A 16,304-nucleotide genomic window follows, 5' to 3' on the forward strand; every position below is an offset into this window, starting at 1 on the left:
TGGAATTGAGCTTTGGATGTCCATTTTGCATTGTGTGAGGATTGTTAATTGGTTTGGTTTCCCTTGACTCTAAGTGACCCACTAGTGTTAACTTATGACTTAGGGATTGGAATTAATTATGACCTTTTGACTAATTCTCAAGTAGGATTGACTAATTGGGATTAATTCCACACAATTGCCATGTTTTTGGTCCATAACTAGGATAGGAATTTTTAATTACATACTTCTTGCCAAAAGTCCTTTTTAGTATTTAATTTCCATTTGCATTGCTTTTAATTGCTTTCAATTAATTTCTTACATGATCATTTACCTTTTTACCATTTACATTTCTTTCTTTCTTGCTTGCTTTCCCAATTCCCTATGTTCCTTCATAGCCAATAAATGTACATTTCATTGTAACTCCTAGGGAGAACGACCTGAGGTTGAATTACTCTTGATCTCGGTTATTATAATTTGGATTTAAAATATTTGATTTGGGAGTTAATTGTTGGTCTAGACTGTACTTTCAACGATGGAATTCTACTTTGTGAAAATCTTGATCGATGATAAATTCTTAACATCAATGATTAAGGGAGGATTGTGTGATTAATTCCTAAACACTAAGCGACTAGAGTGTAAACACATCGTGTGAGGGGTCAATCACTCAATTTTATGATTCCATTGTTCATACCCTGGACCGAGCTATACTTTCCTGGTTGGACGACATCAAAGTGACCAGCCTCTTGTAAAGGTTGGCGCATTACTGACCTTTTCCTAAAGAGCTCGGCCAAACCTCCATAAAGACCGAAACAGGCCCAAAGCTAAGGATTACTAATGTGGCAGAATTTGGCAGATTAAGAAATTAATGTAAGAGATACATTGCAAGTACAGTTCTTAACCAACAAAAATCCACTCATCAATTTAGAAAAGGGTTGTCACAAATTTTAGAGATAAAAATACTGGGAGTATGAGTCCCAGGTCTTCTCCCAACGAGTTGCAGAAAGATGTGCTATTTTATTAATCAGAGGTTTTCCAAAATGTTTGAGTTTGATAAACAGGAATTTAAATCAGAGAATTTATGTAATTCAAGTAAAAACCTTGACCGAGAGAAGATTAATCAGAAGTTCTATCCTTGTTGGATTTCTCTCAAGATCAATTGATAACTGAAGGTTGTTTCTACTTAGTTATCCTTTACTAAGTAAAGGAAAGTCAAGTAAGTTGGAAGTCTACTTCTATTCACAAGTTCTAATCCTCTCCATTGGGAAGGATTAGTGTTAGTGACTAGAGAGCCAGCCAACAATAAACCTAATTACAATTTAGCTCTTGAGTATTCCAACTCAAGGTTTTCCTTTTAATCAACTCCCAATCAAGTTAGAGGACTACTCCATTATCATGAATGTAAACTTCACAAAATTAAAAAGGGAAATAAAGAGAGACATGATAAACAATAATAAAAAAATCAATTAAAATTAAAAATGGTTCTTGTATTAATAAATTATAAAAATAATCCAATTGTAACTCTGGACAAATTAAGGATATGAAAGAGTAAGCAAAATGTAAGAAAACAAACTAGAATGATGAAGTCTTGGCGTAGGTAATAACTCTTCTCAATATCCCAATCCAAAAAAAAGCAATAAAAAAATTCTAAAAACTATGAATGTGTAGAGAGAAAACCTAGAGGAGGAGTAAAATCAGATCTAAAAACTAAAACTATGCGGAATGAGAGTCGTCTCTAGTCTCTCATGTTCCCTGGCTCTAATCTGTGTTTCTGGGCCGAAAATTGGGTTAAAAGGTGGCCCAGAATCCACGCCAGTGATTTCTGTAAATTCTGCAGATCGCGCACGTCACACGACTGCGTCGTCCACGCGTTCGCATCATCCAGCATTTTTCCTTGCCACGCGTGTGCGTCGTCCACGCATTCGCGTCACTCGTGCAGATTCCAATACGCGCGCTCACGTCAGGCACGCGTTCGTGCCACTGTGATTTTCTCTAACTCGCACGGATGCGTGAGCCATGCGTCTGCGTCGCTTCTCGCTGGTCATCTTCTCAATTTCTTGTGTTCCTTCCATTTTTGCAAGCTTCCTCTTCATTCTCTAAGCCATTCCTCCCCTCTGAAGCCTGAAACACTTAACACACAGATCACGGTATCGAATGGTATAAAGAGAATAAAAATATACAATTAAAAGATCTTTAGGAAGCAAATTTTCAATCACAGAACAATTTTGGGAAAGACTTGTAATATTATGCTAATCATATGAATAAGTGGGTAAAAAACTTGATAAAACCACTCAATTAAACACAATATAAACCATAAAATAATGGTTTATCAATTACAACCCCTCTAAAGGTGGCTAGCCAAAGAAGATAAGGTGATCTCACCCACAAAAGATAAAGATAAGATAACAAACTTATCTCAAAGGAAGGTCATCAAACACTACTATAAATACACTGGAGCACCCAGGTATAACTCATACTCTGATTCTACACATTAAACTTGCTTAAAGCCTGTGCTAACTTAAGCATCGGAGTCTCTTACAGGTACTACCACCCTCCGGTGACCAAGGATTAGCAGCATTTCAATATCCAACAAGTCGGACGCAACAGCTCCGACCCCATCAGAAGGTCTCATTCGAGATCGACCTTCAGTAACAGGTAACCCTCAGAACACTTCCCAAAAGAAAGCATCACTAACTGGGATGATTTGGTTAGCAAGTTCCTAGCCAAGTTCTACCTCCCTCAAAGAGTCATCAAGCTGAAAAATGATGTGCAAACCTTCAGACAGCTAGAGGGAGAATCATTATATGAAGCCTGGGAAAGATATAAAGCATTGATTAGAATGTACCCAAAGGGAATGTTCAGTGAGTGGGTTGAGCTCCAAAATTTCTATAATGGTCTATCCATGAGTTCAAGGAAAGCCTTAGATTATTCTTCAGAAGGATCATTGCAAATGATGAAGACTGCACAAGAAGCACATGACCTCATAGACATGGTTGCCAACGATGAATATTTCTAGTCCTCCGAAAGACAAGCAGCTCCCAAGAGAGACGTACTTGAGCTTGAAGGTGTTAATACAATATTGGCTCAAAATAAGATTATGCATCAATAACTTCAACAATAAATAGAGATAATGTCAAAGAGGATGAATGGACTGTAACTTGCTGTAGTGAGCACAACCAACCAACCGCCAGTTGTGTGGGGATAAAATGAAGAGAGCTATGAAGAGCAGCAGCCTAAAGAAGTTCAGTATATGCACAACCAAGGATCTGGGCCAAATGATTTCGATGGGGACACTTACAACTCCTCTTGGAGGAACCACCCCAATCTGAAGTGGGGAGAAAACCAGAATTCATGGCAAAGAAATTCCAACCCAAGCAATTCCCGTAACACAAACCACCAAAATCATCAAGATACTAGTTCATACACCGGTCCGAGCTGCAAAGTCTGGAATGAACGAAGACAAAAGCGACCGACCTCTTACAAGGTTGGTCTTCAGCAACCTCTTCTCAAAGAGATCGGCCAAATCACCAGAGGCCCAAAATAGGCCCAAAGCAGGACACATCCCACCTAAAGGCGGCTGGCCAAAAGATAAGTGATCCCACCCACCAAAAGATAAGATAAGATAACTAAACTTATCTCAAGGAAGGTCACTCCACACCACTATAAATACACTGGAGCACCCAGGTATAACTTATACTCCAATTCTACAAAAAAAACCTGCTTAAAGCCCGTGCTAACTTAAGCATCAGAGTCTCTTGTAGGTACCACCATCCTCCGTGACCAAGAATCAGCAGCATCTTAAGATCCAGCAAGTCGGGAACATTGGCGCCGTTGCTAGGGAATCTAGAAGTCATGCCATCGACATGGCAAACAACCCTGCCAACGACTACAACTCTGGTCTAGAAGAAGAAACGCCGCTGAAGAACACGGACGCTACTCCAAAGCATACACCTCAATCCAAGAGAGACAAGCAGACTCTAAAGAAATATTAGATACCATTCGTGAACAGAAAGATCGCCTCACACAGCTCGAACAAGAAGCCAAACGCCAACGCGAAGCCGAGCGAGATCTCAAACGAGAAACAAGATAGCGTCGGGAGTTGGAGGACAAGCTCCTAAAGTTCAAAGCCGGCCTCAAAACTAAGACCACTTGATCCAGTCACGAAGATAGCCTTCACAAGGACCAAGACCCATTTACAAAGAAGATTGATGAGGGAAAAAGGATTCCACACAAACTCACCAGCAAGTGTACCAGGTTACATCAAGTAGTCATAACTCAAAAGAGTGAGGTCAATCCCACAGGGATTGATGGATTAAGCTACTTTAGTATGCTTATGAATTTAGTTAAGCGAATATTTGATGATTTGAGTGAAACTTGACTAACAGAAGTAAAGTTGCAAGAAAATAAAAGGGAGAATGAATCTTAAAGTGCAGAAGAAGTAAATTACAGAAACTTAAAGTGCAAGAAAGTAAACAAGCTGAAACTTAAACTGCGAGAAAGGTAAATGACTGAAACTTAAAGGGTAAGAAATGTAAATTGCTTAATCAAATTGCTAGGAAACTTAAATTGCATGAAGAATAAAGGGATTTTGGGTAATGGGATTCAAAACAAAGCTGGAATTGTAAATTGAAGTAAATCAGAAAACTATGAGATGAAGAGAAATTGCAGAAGAACCAAAACAGAATTGAAAAAAATACAGAAGAATCAAAACAGCAAGAGAGCTTAACTCAATTATGAAATCCTAAAAAGAAATTGACAAGTGCAGAAGAGTAACAAGAACAGAAAGCAAATCTAGATCTCAATTATGAAATCCTAAAATGAAAGCAGAAAAGAAGATTCCGATCCAATTTCCAATTCTTAGAACTATAAAAAGGAAAAGTAAAAGATGATTCTCCGTTGAAGAATTTCAGTGGAGTTCTTCAATCCGAGTTCGAAACCCAAAATAGAAAATAGAAATTGCAGAAGAAAAGAAAAATGAACACCAAAAACTTAGATCTGATCCCAATTCCCCAAATTCTAAAATTCTAGAAAGGAAAAATAAAAAGAGCTCAAAAAGTTCCTTCTCAAATCAAAGCTGCTCCCATTTATACACATTCTATTTTCAGTCATTAAGCACTTGGAGTGGGCTTTTTGGTTTGGCCTTGAAGAAGTGGATCCGAGTGGCAATTGTTTGAAGTGGGTCATGGGTGTTTGGTGCTCCTTTTAGTGGAGCGCTCCGTTAACTAATTGAGCACTACGTTCACTCTTTCAGCATGCCCTTTTGGTGCGCATGTTGCCTCCTAGCGCTCTCCTAGTGAGCGCTGCGTTCCTTTAGTGAACGCTCTCCCTTGGTGCCAATTTCCTCACTTAGAGTGCGCCCTTCTTCCTTGGCACTCTCTTATTGAGCGTTATGCTCCTTTGTTTGAGCGCTGCACCATTTGGTGCGCGCCTTCCCTTCATTAGCGCTGCCTTAGTGAGCGCTACGCTCTAATTTTGAGCGCTGCTTTGTGCGGATGGCACAAGGCTTCCTCCGCCAAAGCTTGAAATCCACGAAAAAGGTAACTAAGTGAGCGTGGCACTCACTTTAGAAGTGAACGCCAGCCTTGTTTGCTATTGAGCGTGGCCCTTCCTTTGTGAATGTTACGCTTCCCTGATTGCTTCCCTTTTTTCTTCATTTCTTCACCTACAAGCAATCAAACAAGAAAACAAAGTCTCTCCAAAATCACAAGGTCCTTGCACCGTTCATAATATCAATTAATTTTAGCCTAATCCTAATGATTTTGTGTAAAATAAATGATGTTTGATTGATTCAAAATAATCATGAAATTCCACTCCAATCACTTACTTATTGTGCAAGAAAGTGCATAAAACCTAATAAAACAAATGGAAAATGCTTGTAAAACTAGCATAAAATGACTTGTCATCATGACACCAAACTTAAACCTTGCTTGTCCCTAAGCAAGCACTAAACATGAGAAGAAATGAAATAAAACAGAGAAGCATTTATATCCTTATTTAGCAGGTAATTGAATTTGGTTCATGGGATTTTATGCAGACAAAATGTAGCTCAATTATTCTTAGCTGCTAACTGTGAAATGTCTCTTTGAGGATTGATGAGCGGATATTTTATACGCTTTTTGGGGGTAATTTCATGTAGATTTTAGTATGTTTTAATTAGTTTTTAGTATAATATTATTAGTTTTTAGGCAAAAATCATATTTCTGGACTTTACTATGAGTTTGTGTGTTTTTCTGTGATTTCAGGTATTTTCTGGCTGAAATTGAGGGAGCTGAGCAAAAATCTGATTTAGGCTGAAAAAGGACTGCTGATGCTGTTGGATCCTGACCTCCCTGCACTCGGAATGAATTTTTTGGAGCTACAGGAGTCCAATTGACGCGCTCTCAATTAGGTTGGAAAGTAGACATCCAGGGCTTTCCAGAAATATATAATAGTCCATACTTTTCACGAAGATAGATGACGTAAACTGGCGTTCAACGCCAGTTTCATGCTGCTGTCTGGCGTCCAGCGCCAGAAACAGGTTACAAGTTGGAGTTCAACGCCCAAAACACGTTACAACCTGGCGTTCAACTCCAGAAATAGCCCAAGCACGTGAGAGGCTTAAGTCTCAGCCCCAGCACACACCAAGTGGGCCCCAGAAGTGGATTTCTGCACCAATTATCTTAGTCTACTCATATTCTGTAAACCTAGGTTACTAGTTTACTATTTAAACAACTTTTAGAGACTTATTTTGTATCTCATGACATTTTCAGATCTGAATTACATACTCTTTGACGGCATGAGTCTCTAAACTCCATTGTTGGGGGTGAGGAGCTTTGCAGCGTCTCGATGAATTAATGCAATTACTTCTGTTTTCCATTCAAACACGCTTGTTCTGATCTAAGATGTTCATTCGCGCTTAATTATGGAGAAGGTGATGATCCATGACACTCATCACCTTTCTCAATCCATGAACGTGTGCCTGACAACCACCTCCGTTCTACATCAGATTGAATGAGTATCTCTTAGATTCCTTAATCGGAATCTTCGTGGTATAAGCCGGATTGATGGCAGCATTCATGAGAATCCGGAAAGTCTAAACCGTGTCTGTGGTATTCCGAGTAGGATTCCGGAATTGAATGACTGTGACGAGCTTCAAACTCCTGAAGGCTGGGCGTTAGTGACAGACGCAAAAGAATCAATGGATTCTATTCCAACCTGATTGAGAACCGACAGATGATTAGCCGTGCTGTGACAGAGCATTTGGACCATTTTCACTGAGAGGATGGGAAGTAGCCATTGACAACGGTGACACCCTACATAGAGCTTGCCATGGAAGGAACCGTGCGTGTGGGAAAAGGATTTCAAGGAAAAGTTGAAATTCAGAGGATAAATCATCTCCAAAAACTCCAACATATTCTCCATAATTAAAGTAACAATTATTTATTTCACGCTCTTTCATTCTTCTAATAATTCAAACTGATAATTTTAATTGATATCCTGACTAAGAATAATAAAATAAACATAGCTTGCTTCAAACGAATTATCTCTGTGGGATCGACCCTTACTCACGTAAGGTATTACTTGGACGACCCAGTGCACTTGCTGGTTAGTGGTACGAATTCACCTTAAGATTTTGAGATTGGGATTAGAATTTCGTGCACCAAGTTTTTGGCGCCGTTGCCGGGGATTGTTCGAGTTTGAACAACTAAAGGTTTATTTTGTTGCTTAGATTAGGAATAATTTATTTTTGTTGTTATAGAGTCATTAAATTCTAAGTCCTTTATTCCCTTTTCAAAAATTTTTCAAAAATATTATTTTTCTTTATCATATTTTAATTTATTTTTTGTGAGTTTAGTGTATTGTTCTAAGTTTGGTGTCAATTGCATATCTTGTATTTTCCTTTAAATTTTCGAATTAGTGTTCTTTGTTTTTCCTTGATCTTCAAATTGTTCTTGTCAATTTTCTTGTTTGATCTTTGGTTTGTCTTGTTCTGTGTCTTTTCTTGTTTTTCTTGTGCTTTTTCAAAACATTAGTTTTCAAAAAATTTATTCTTATCTATAAATATAATACATCTTTAAAACACGTTACATTTTTAGCTCAGTTGGTTAGAGCGTTGGCTTATGTTCTTGGCAATTAGGTATTGTTCATACCCTGACCGAGCTCCCCAAACTCGGGAAGTTCACAGAAGGTCCGACCTCGTCCCAAGGCCCACGCCTGAGGTCGGACCTCGGACAAATAAGCTAAGAAGGCCCATCAAAAGGAACGAAGCCCAAAAACTAAAAGGCCGAAAAGGCCTAGAGAAAGGCGGTTCCACAAAGATAGGGATAAAACTCCCAAAAGATAAGATAAGATAAGAATATCTTATCCAGGGAAGATCACAGCCAACTACTATAAATACACTGGAGCACCCAGGTATAACTCATACTCTAATTCTACTCAATATCTGCTTGGACCCATGCTAACTTAAGCATCGGAGTGTCATTGCAGGTACAACCACCAACCACTCCACTTATCAAGCTCGGGTCCCTGACCCCCACCACGGGCCTCACCAAGACGTCCGAGCTACTCGTTTCAGGTAACCCCCGGAACATTGGCGCCGTTGCCGGGGACCTGGAAGTCATCCCTCTACCATGGCGGACGACCCCTCCAACAATGACCGCGCGGCATCAGAACAAGAGGAGGAAGTTGACACCGGAGAACGACCGGACAGCCCTCTATCACCACGCACTCCAGGAGGAAACAAACAGAATCGCCCAAAGACGTCACTCCCAAACAAAGATCCACGAAATCCCGAAAAAGAAAAGAGCTCGGAAATTCTAGAAGCAGTCCGGGCACAACAAAACCGACTAAAACAACTCGAAGAGGACATAAAGAAGCAAAAAGAAACTGAACAAGATCTGAGAAGGGAAGCTCGCAAGCGCAGAGAATTAGAAGAAAAACTGCGGAAAATAGAGGCCAACCTGAAAGATCGGTCAGACCGCGGCCCCACCCCCGAAGGCAACCATGATCCCTTCACGCAAGAGATCATGAAGGAGAAGGTACCGCGAAACTTTAAACCACCCGATATGGATCTCTACGACGGCACCACCGACCCAAGTCACCACCTCAGCAACTTCAGAAGCAGAATGTACCTAGTCGACGCGTCCGACGCGATTCGGTGCAAAGCCTTCCCCACCACTCTCACCAAATCAGCCATGAAGTGGTTCGACAACCTGCCACCTAGATCAATCACCAGCTTCGAAGACCTAACCAAAAAATTCCTAACAAGATTCTCCATTCAAAAGGACAAGGCAAAACATGCCCCCAGTCTACTCGGGATCAAACAAGGTAACCAAGAAACTCTCCGAGAGTACATGGAGCGATTCAACAAAGCCTGCCTGGACATACAACACTTGCCCACTGAAGCAGCCATCATGGGACTAGCAAACGGCCTAAAAGAGGGACCGTTTAGCCAATCCCTATCCAAACGATACCCGACCTCCCTATACGAGGTGCAGGAACGGGCAGAAAAATATATCAACATGGAGGAAACCTCCCAGCTAAGAGACTCTTCTAGGAAGGAATCAACCTACCCGTTCCGAGATCGAGATCGGGAACAGAAGAAGAAAGAAGAATCCAACTCGGACAAGCCACGGAAGTATCATAGCTACACTCCCCTCCGAGTTTCCCTGGTAGACGTCTACAGAGAAGTATGCCACACCGAAAAATCCCACCGCCCCGACCTCTAAAACACAAGAGAGCAGGGAGAGATCGGTCCGAATACTGTGAATACCACAAGCTCTACGGTCATTCTACTAACGACTGCCACGACCTAAAAAATGTTATAGAAAAGCTAGCCAGAGAAGGAAAACTCGACAGATACATAGCAGAGAAGGGAGAAGAGACCAAAAAGAGAAGGAGGGGAGATAACGAAGATCGGGCTGAGCAAACCCCGCGAACCCCTGAAAGGCACGTTCACATGATAAATGGAGGTTTTGCAGGCGGAGGAACATCCAGATCCTCGCGAAAAAGACACCTCAAAGACGTCTATCATGTCCGAGAAGACAGCCCCCTGCCCGAATTACCTACTATCTCGTTTACCCGAGAAGATGCTCAAGGGGTAATACCCGGGCACGACGATCCAATGGTAATCACCATCATCCTAGCAAACGCCAACCTACATCGAACCCTGGTTGACCAGGGAAGCTCAGCAGATATCCTGTTCAAAACAGCCTTCGACAAACTCGGACTTGAAGAAAAAGAGCTAAAGGCCTATCCCACCGACTTATTTGGACTAGGGGACACCCCGATCCATCCCTTAGGATACATCTCGCTACATACTACCTTTAGAAGAGGCGAACAATCTAGAACATTAAGCATCGACTACATTATAGTCGACGTCACTTCAGCATACAATGCCCTCATTGGGCGACCAACCCTAAACAGACTAGCAGCTATAGTCTCAACCCCACACCTCTGTATGAAGTTCCCTACCACAAAGGGAATCGCTACCCTAAAAGGCGACCAAAAACTAGCACGGCGATGCTACAACGAAAGCCTGAGCCTAAAAGGGAAAGAGGTCAATACAATAGAACTCGGACGAGTTCAAACCCGAGAAGACCTCCGGCCACAACCAGAGGGAGAAACCGAAAAAATCCAAATCGGGAACACACCTGAAAAAATAACAAACGTAGGAGCGAACCTCGAAGCAGGCCTAAACGAGGAACTCATAACCCTCTTAAAAGAGAATTCCGACCTCTTCGCCTGGAAAGCCTCCGACATGCCAGGCATAAGCCCCGACCTGATGTGCCATAAGCTATCAGTATACCCGGGGTCCAGACCTGTCCAACAAAGACGCCGGAAACTCGGGCCTGAGCGCGTGCAAGCAATAGAAGAACAAGTACAAGCATTACTAGATGCAGGGTTCATTCGAGAAGTAAAATACCCCCTATGGCTCGCAAACGTGGTCCTGGTAAAGAAGCCCAACGGAAAATGGAGGATGTGCGTCGATTACACGGATCTCAACAAAGCCTGCCCCAAGGACCCATATCCACTACCAAACATCGACGCCTTAGTAGACGCAGCCTCAGGCTATGGGTATCTCTCCTTCATGGACGCATACTCGGGATACAATCAAATCCCGATGTACGGACCCGACCAAGAAAAGACCTCGTTCATAACCCCAAGGGCAAACTACTGCTACGTAGTAATGCCCTTCGGGCTGAAGAACGCAGGGGCAACCTACCAGAGGCTAATGAACAAAGTGTTCTCAGAGCACATCGGACTACAACTAGAGGTGTACGTCGACGACATGCTGGTAAAGACACAAGAAGACGGAAACTTGCTGACCGACCTCACCAGTGTCTTCGGCACCCTCAGAAAACACAACATGAGGCTCAACCCGACAAAGTGCACCTTCGCCGCAGAAGCCGAAAAATTCTTAGGCTTCATGTTGACTCAAAGGGGCATCGAAGCAAACCCGGACAAATGCCAAGCGATACTCAATATGAAAAGTCCGACCTGTGTCAAAGAAGTACAACAGCTAAATGGAAGGCTGGCCGCCCTATCAAGATTTTTGGCAGGATCAGCGATAAAATCACTACCTCTCTACTCACTCCTAAAGAAAGGGAAACCCTTCTCATGGACCCCGGAGTGCGAAAAAGCCTTTCAAGAATTCAAGGAATTCCTCGGGCAGCCACCAATCCTAACCTGACCTTTAAAAGGGGAAGAGCTCGTATTATACCTCTCGGTCGGACATCGGGCAGTCGCTTCAGCATTAATACGGGAAAATGACCAAGGACAACACCCCGTATACTTTGTGAGCAAGGCACTGCAAGGGGCCGAATTAAACTATTAGAAAATAGAAAAATTCGCCTACGCCCTAATATTCACAGCTCGGAGGCTCCGTCCCTACTTTCAAGCCCACACCATCAAAGTCCGGACAAACCAACCCATGAGACACATCCTGCAAAAAACAGACCTGGCAGGACGAATACTACAATGGGCGGTGGAACTGTCCGAGTTCGACCTCCACTATGAAGCCCGGACTGCCATAAAATCTCAGTACCTAGCCGACTTCATCGCAGAATATACTGAGACCCCTGGAACCCCACTCTCGTGGAATCTGTATGTCGACGGGTCCTCAAACAAAACAGGAAGCGGAGCCGGGGTTATACTCGAAAGCGACCAAGGAACACGGATAGAACTATCCCTAAAATTCGAGTTCCAGGCCTCGAACAACCAAGCCGAATACGAGGCCCTACTAGCAGGTCTAAAGCTAGCCGAAGAGGTCGGAGCCCAGAGAATCACGATCTTCAGCGACTCCCAGGTAATCACATCTCAAGTAAATGGAAGCTACCAGGCCAAAGACCCAACTATGAAAAAATACCTGGATCAAACACAGGCACAATTACGCCACTTTTCAGAAATACAAATCCAGCACATACCTCGGGAACAAAACGCCCGGGCAGACGCCCTCTCAAAGCTCGCCAGCACCAAGCCCGGAGGCAACAACAGAAGTCTCCTCCAGGAAACTTTACAATCCCCCTCCGTGCTAAGAGAGGAAGAAACGCTGAATATATCCAACCAACAGCAAGGATGGATGACCCCCATACTTAGCTACCTGAAGTCGGGAACTCTTCCCGCCGAAAGAAAGGGAGCTAAAAGACTCACGAAAGATGCCCAAAATTATACACTAATTCACGGCATATTATACAGAAGAGGATTCACAAATCCCCTCCTTCGGTGCGTCCCGACCTCAGAAACAAAGAACGTCCTCGAAGAAGTCCACGGAGGCATGTGTGGGAACCATCTCGGAGCTCGGGCATTATCTAAAAAGGTAGTCCGAGCCGGCTTCTACTGGCCGACCTTGCAGAAAGACGCAACGGAATTCGTGAAAATATGCCCCCCCTGCCAAAAACACGCCAATTTCCACAAGGCACCGCCCGAAGACCTTATCAGCATCACTGCGCCATGGCCCTTCGCAAAATGGGGACTCGACCTACTCGGCCCGTTTCCACAAGGACCGGGGCAAGTCAAATACCTCATAGTAGGGGTCGACTACTTCACAAAGTGGATCGAAGCTGAACCCTTAGCCACTATTACGGCTCAGAAAAGCCGTAGATTCCTATACAAAAACATTGTCACGAGGTTCGGAGTCCCCTACTCCATCACAACAGACAATGGAACATAGTTCACGGACACGAGTTTTCAGAACTTGGTGGCCGAACTAAAAATCAAACAGCAATTCACATCGGTCGAGCACCCACAAGCCAATGGACAAGCAGAGGCTGCAAATAAAGTCATCTTGGCCGGGTTAAAACGAAGACTCCAAGAGGCCAAAGGGGCATGGGCCGAAGAACTCCCCCAGGTACTATGGGCATATCGGACAACCCCGCACTCTACAACGGGAGAATCCCCATTCCGACTAGCTTACGGGATGGAGGCAATGATTCCTATCGAAATAGATGAAGGGTCGCCCAGAGTCATCTTCTACAACGAAGGAGACAACCCACAGGCACAAAGGGAAGAACTCGACCTCCTCCCCGAGGTCCGAGAAAGAGCCCGAATCCGAGAAGAAGCCTTAAAACGGCGAACGGCCCTCAGATACAATAAAAAGGTAATAAAGTGAAGTTTCTCCATTCACGACCTGATTCTAATCCGAAATGACATCGGAACACAAAAGTCGGGAGAAGGAAAGCTAGCCGCAAATTGGAAAGGGCCCTACAAGGTAACAGAAGTCTTAGGGACAGGCTACTACAAAATATCCGACCTAGAAGGCAATGAGCTGCCCAGGGCCTGGCACGCCTGTAATCTAAGACGGTACTACAGCTAGAAAAACTTAACCCGAGGTGTACTCTTTTTCCCTACAAGGGTTTTTTAATGAGACACCCGGTTAAGTAGGATACCCGACCTAGTCAAAGGGTAAACATTCTGTAAATATTCTTTCTTTTTCAATACTAATCAAATTTCTCTATTTTCTCTTCCTCATAATGAAGCAAATCCTAGAAAGTACCCCACCAAGGCGCATTAATTTATGCTCGGAAAAACGCAAAAAATCATTTGCCAAGAGACCATACAAGGTCGGCAAAGATAAAGCGACGAGGTTCAAATTAATGTGAGAAGTTATAAAGTAACTCTGAAATGGCTCGAAAAGCCAAATAAAAAAGAGGTTACAAAAATAACTTAAAAAGGCCGACCAACGACGAAGTCGGACCCGACAAAGGGAAAGTTATATAGTAACTCTGAAATGGCTCGAAAAGCCAAATAAAAAGAGATTACAGAAATAACTTGAAAAGGTCCGACCAACGACAAAGTCGGACCTAACAAAAAGGAGGTACTCGAGCACCCGAGATCCGAGAAAAAAGCTCGGACCCAAGAAAGAAGCCTTAAAACGGCGAGAACCAAGATTTCGAAAAAACGCTTACTAAAAAGTTGCTTTACAAAAGCAACTAAAAAGTACAAAGCGGAAGAACGAAATCGAAGGAAGCTCCGAAAACGCTTACTAAAAAGTTGCTTTACAAAAGCAACTAAAAAGTACAAAGCGGAAGAACGAAATCGAAGGAAGCTCCGAAAACGCTTACTAAAAAGTTGCTTTACAAAAGCAACTAAAAAGTACAAAGCGGAAGAACGAAATCGAAGGAAGCTCCGAAAACGCTTACTAAAAAGTTGCTTTACAAAAGCAACTAAAAAGTACAAAGCGGAAGAACGAAATCGAAGGAAGCTCCGAAAACGCTTACTAAAAAGTTGCTTTACAAAAGCAACAAAAAAGTACAAGCGAAAGAACGAAATCAAAGGAAGTTCCGAAAACGCTAGCTAAAAAGTTGTTATCCTAAAAACGACTAAAAAGCACGAAAGCGGAACAAAAAGTCAAAAACGCGAACAAAAACACCGCATAATAAAGTTACTACAAAGTAGCTAATAAGCAAAAGGTGTCCAAAGCGTTCACAAAACCATCCGAAAACAAAAAGCCCACAGATCGGGCAAAACACCAAAAATAAAAAGATTACAGAGGATCAAGGTCCTTTCCGGACTCCACATCAACAGCAGGCTGCGGAGGAAACATAGATATCGGAACCGCATCAACGGAAACGTCATCCCGATTTGAAGCCTCCACACCAGGTCTATCCCCGACCAAAGGGGAAGTCGGGTTCTCAACCGAAACTTTGGGGTCGGACATCGGGACCTCATCCTCAGTAGGAGCAGGAACAATCTGGCCATCCACAACGACGTTATCCGTACTGAATAAGCTCAGATCTAGGTCGGGAGCAAGAACTCGGACCTGAGCCTTCAAATTCTCGAACATGGCATCCATGCCCTTGGCCACATGACCTTCCAGCTCGTAAAACTTGTCCTGCGCGGATTGCAACTCCTCCCTTGTCTCCACAAGCTCGGTATATAGCTTGGTATAATTTTCTGTAGCCGCCTTCGCCATCTCCTCCGATGTCTTCGCTGCCGCCACAGCCGCGGTAGCTTTAGTTTTCTCTTTCTCCAAGGAGGCCTCCAGCTCAGCAATCCGGGCAGCCTTCAGTTGACTAATCTTATCAAGCTCGGAACGAGCCTTATCAAGTCGGGAGCTGGTCGCACCAATGGGGGATTTCTTGAACTCCCGAGCAATAGCGGCATGAAGACTAGCCATCCGGACACAGCTCCGCGCCATATATTGAAAATGATGCTCCATAGACACATCATCAGTAGAAATGAAAGTCTGAGGGAGAATGTGCTGCTCGATCCAACCAAGAGCATCGAAGTCCTTATCATTGAAACCGGCAAGCTCTTGAGAGGTCTTCTGCTTCTTGGGAGGAGGACCCGAGAACGGAGGAGGAGAAGAAGTAGCAGGCCCAGAGGTCGGAGGATCCTGACTTATAGCTCGGAACTGGGGAGTCGGAATAGTCTTCGACCGAGTCTGAACACCCACAGTAGCCTTCGGCGGAGAAGATCGGGCAGAAGCCTCCCCGGCCTCGATATTTCGAGCAGCCACCGACTTCTTCGTCCGACGTAAGAATTTCATGGAATCAGCCTGAGAAGACATCTCTGCAAGAAATGAAGAAAAGGATTACCACAACAGAAATTCCACCAAAAACAAGCAAAACCAAAATACTAAAAAAGAAGAATTTCGGAAGAGGTCGGGAACTACCTAACTCGGAACGGAGAAGGCTTGGATCTCCCAACATTTTCTTCGTGTCCAAGTGAGGTGCCCGACCCCATAAACTGCTCACCACACCCACAAAAGCCTGCTCCACCTCATCTAGACTCTCAAAGGTATACTTAACAGACACTACATTCTCCTGCCAACAAAGAGGAAAGGAAGGCTCCCCACTCTCATCTAAAAAGAAAGGTCGGACGTCCCCAGTGGCCCGGACCTTGAAATA

Source organism: Arachis hypogaea, chromosome 10 (genome assembly GCF_003086295.3).
Source record: "Arachis hypogaea cultivar Tifrunner chromosome 10, arahy.Tifrunner.gnm2.J5K5, whole genome shotgun sequence".
Lineage (NCBI taxonomy): Eukaryota > Viridiplantae > Streptophyta > Magnoliopsida > Fabales > Fabaceae > Arachis > Arachis hypogaea.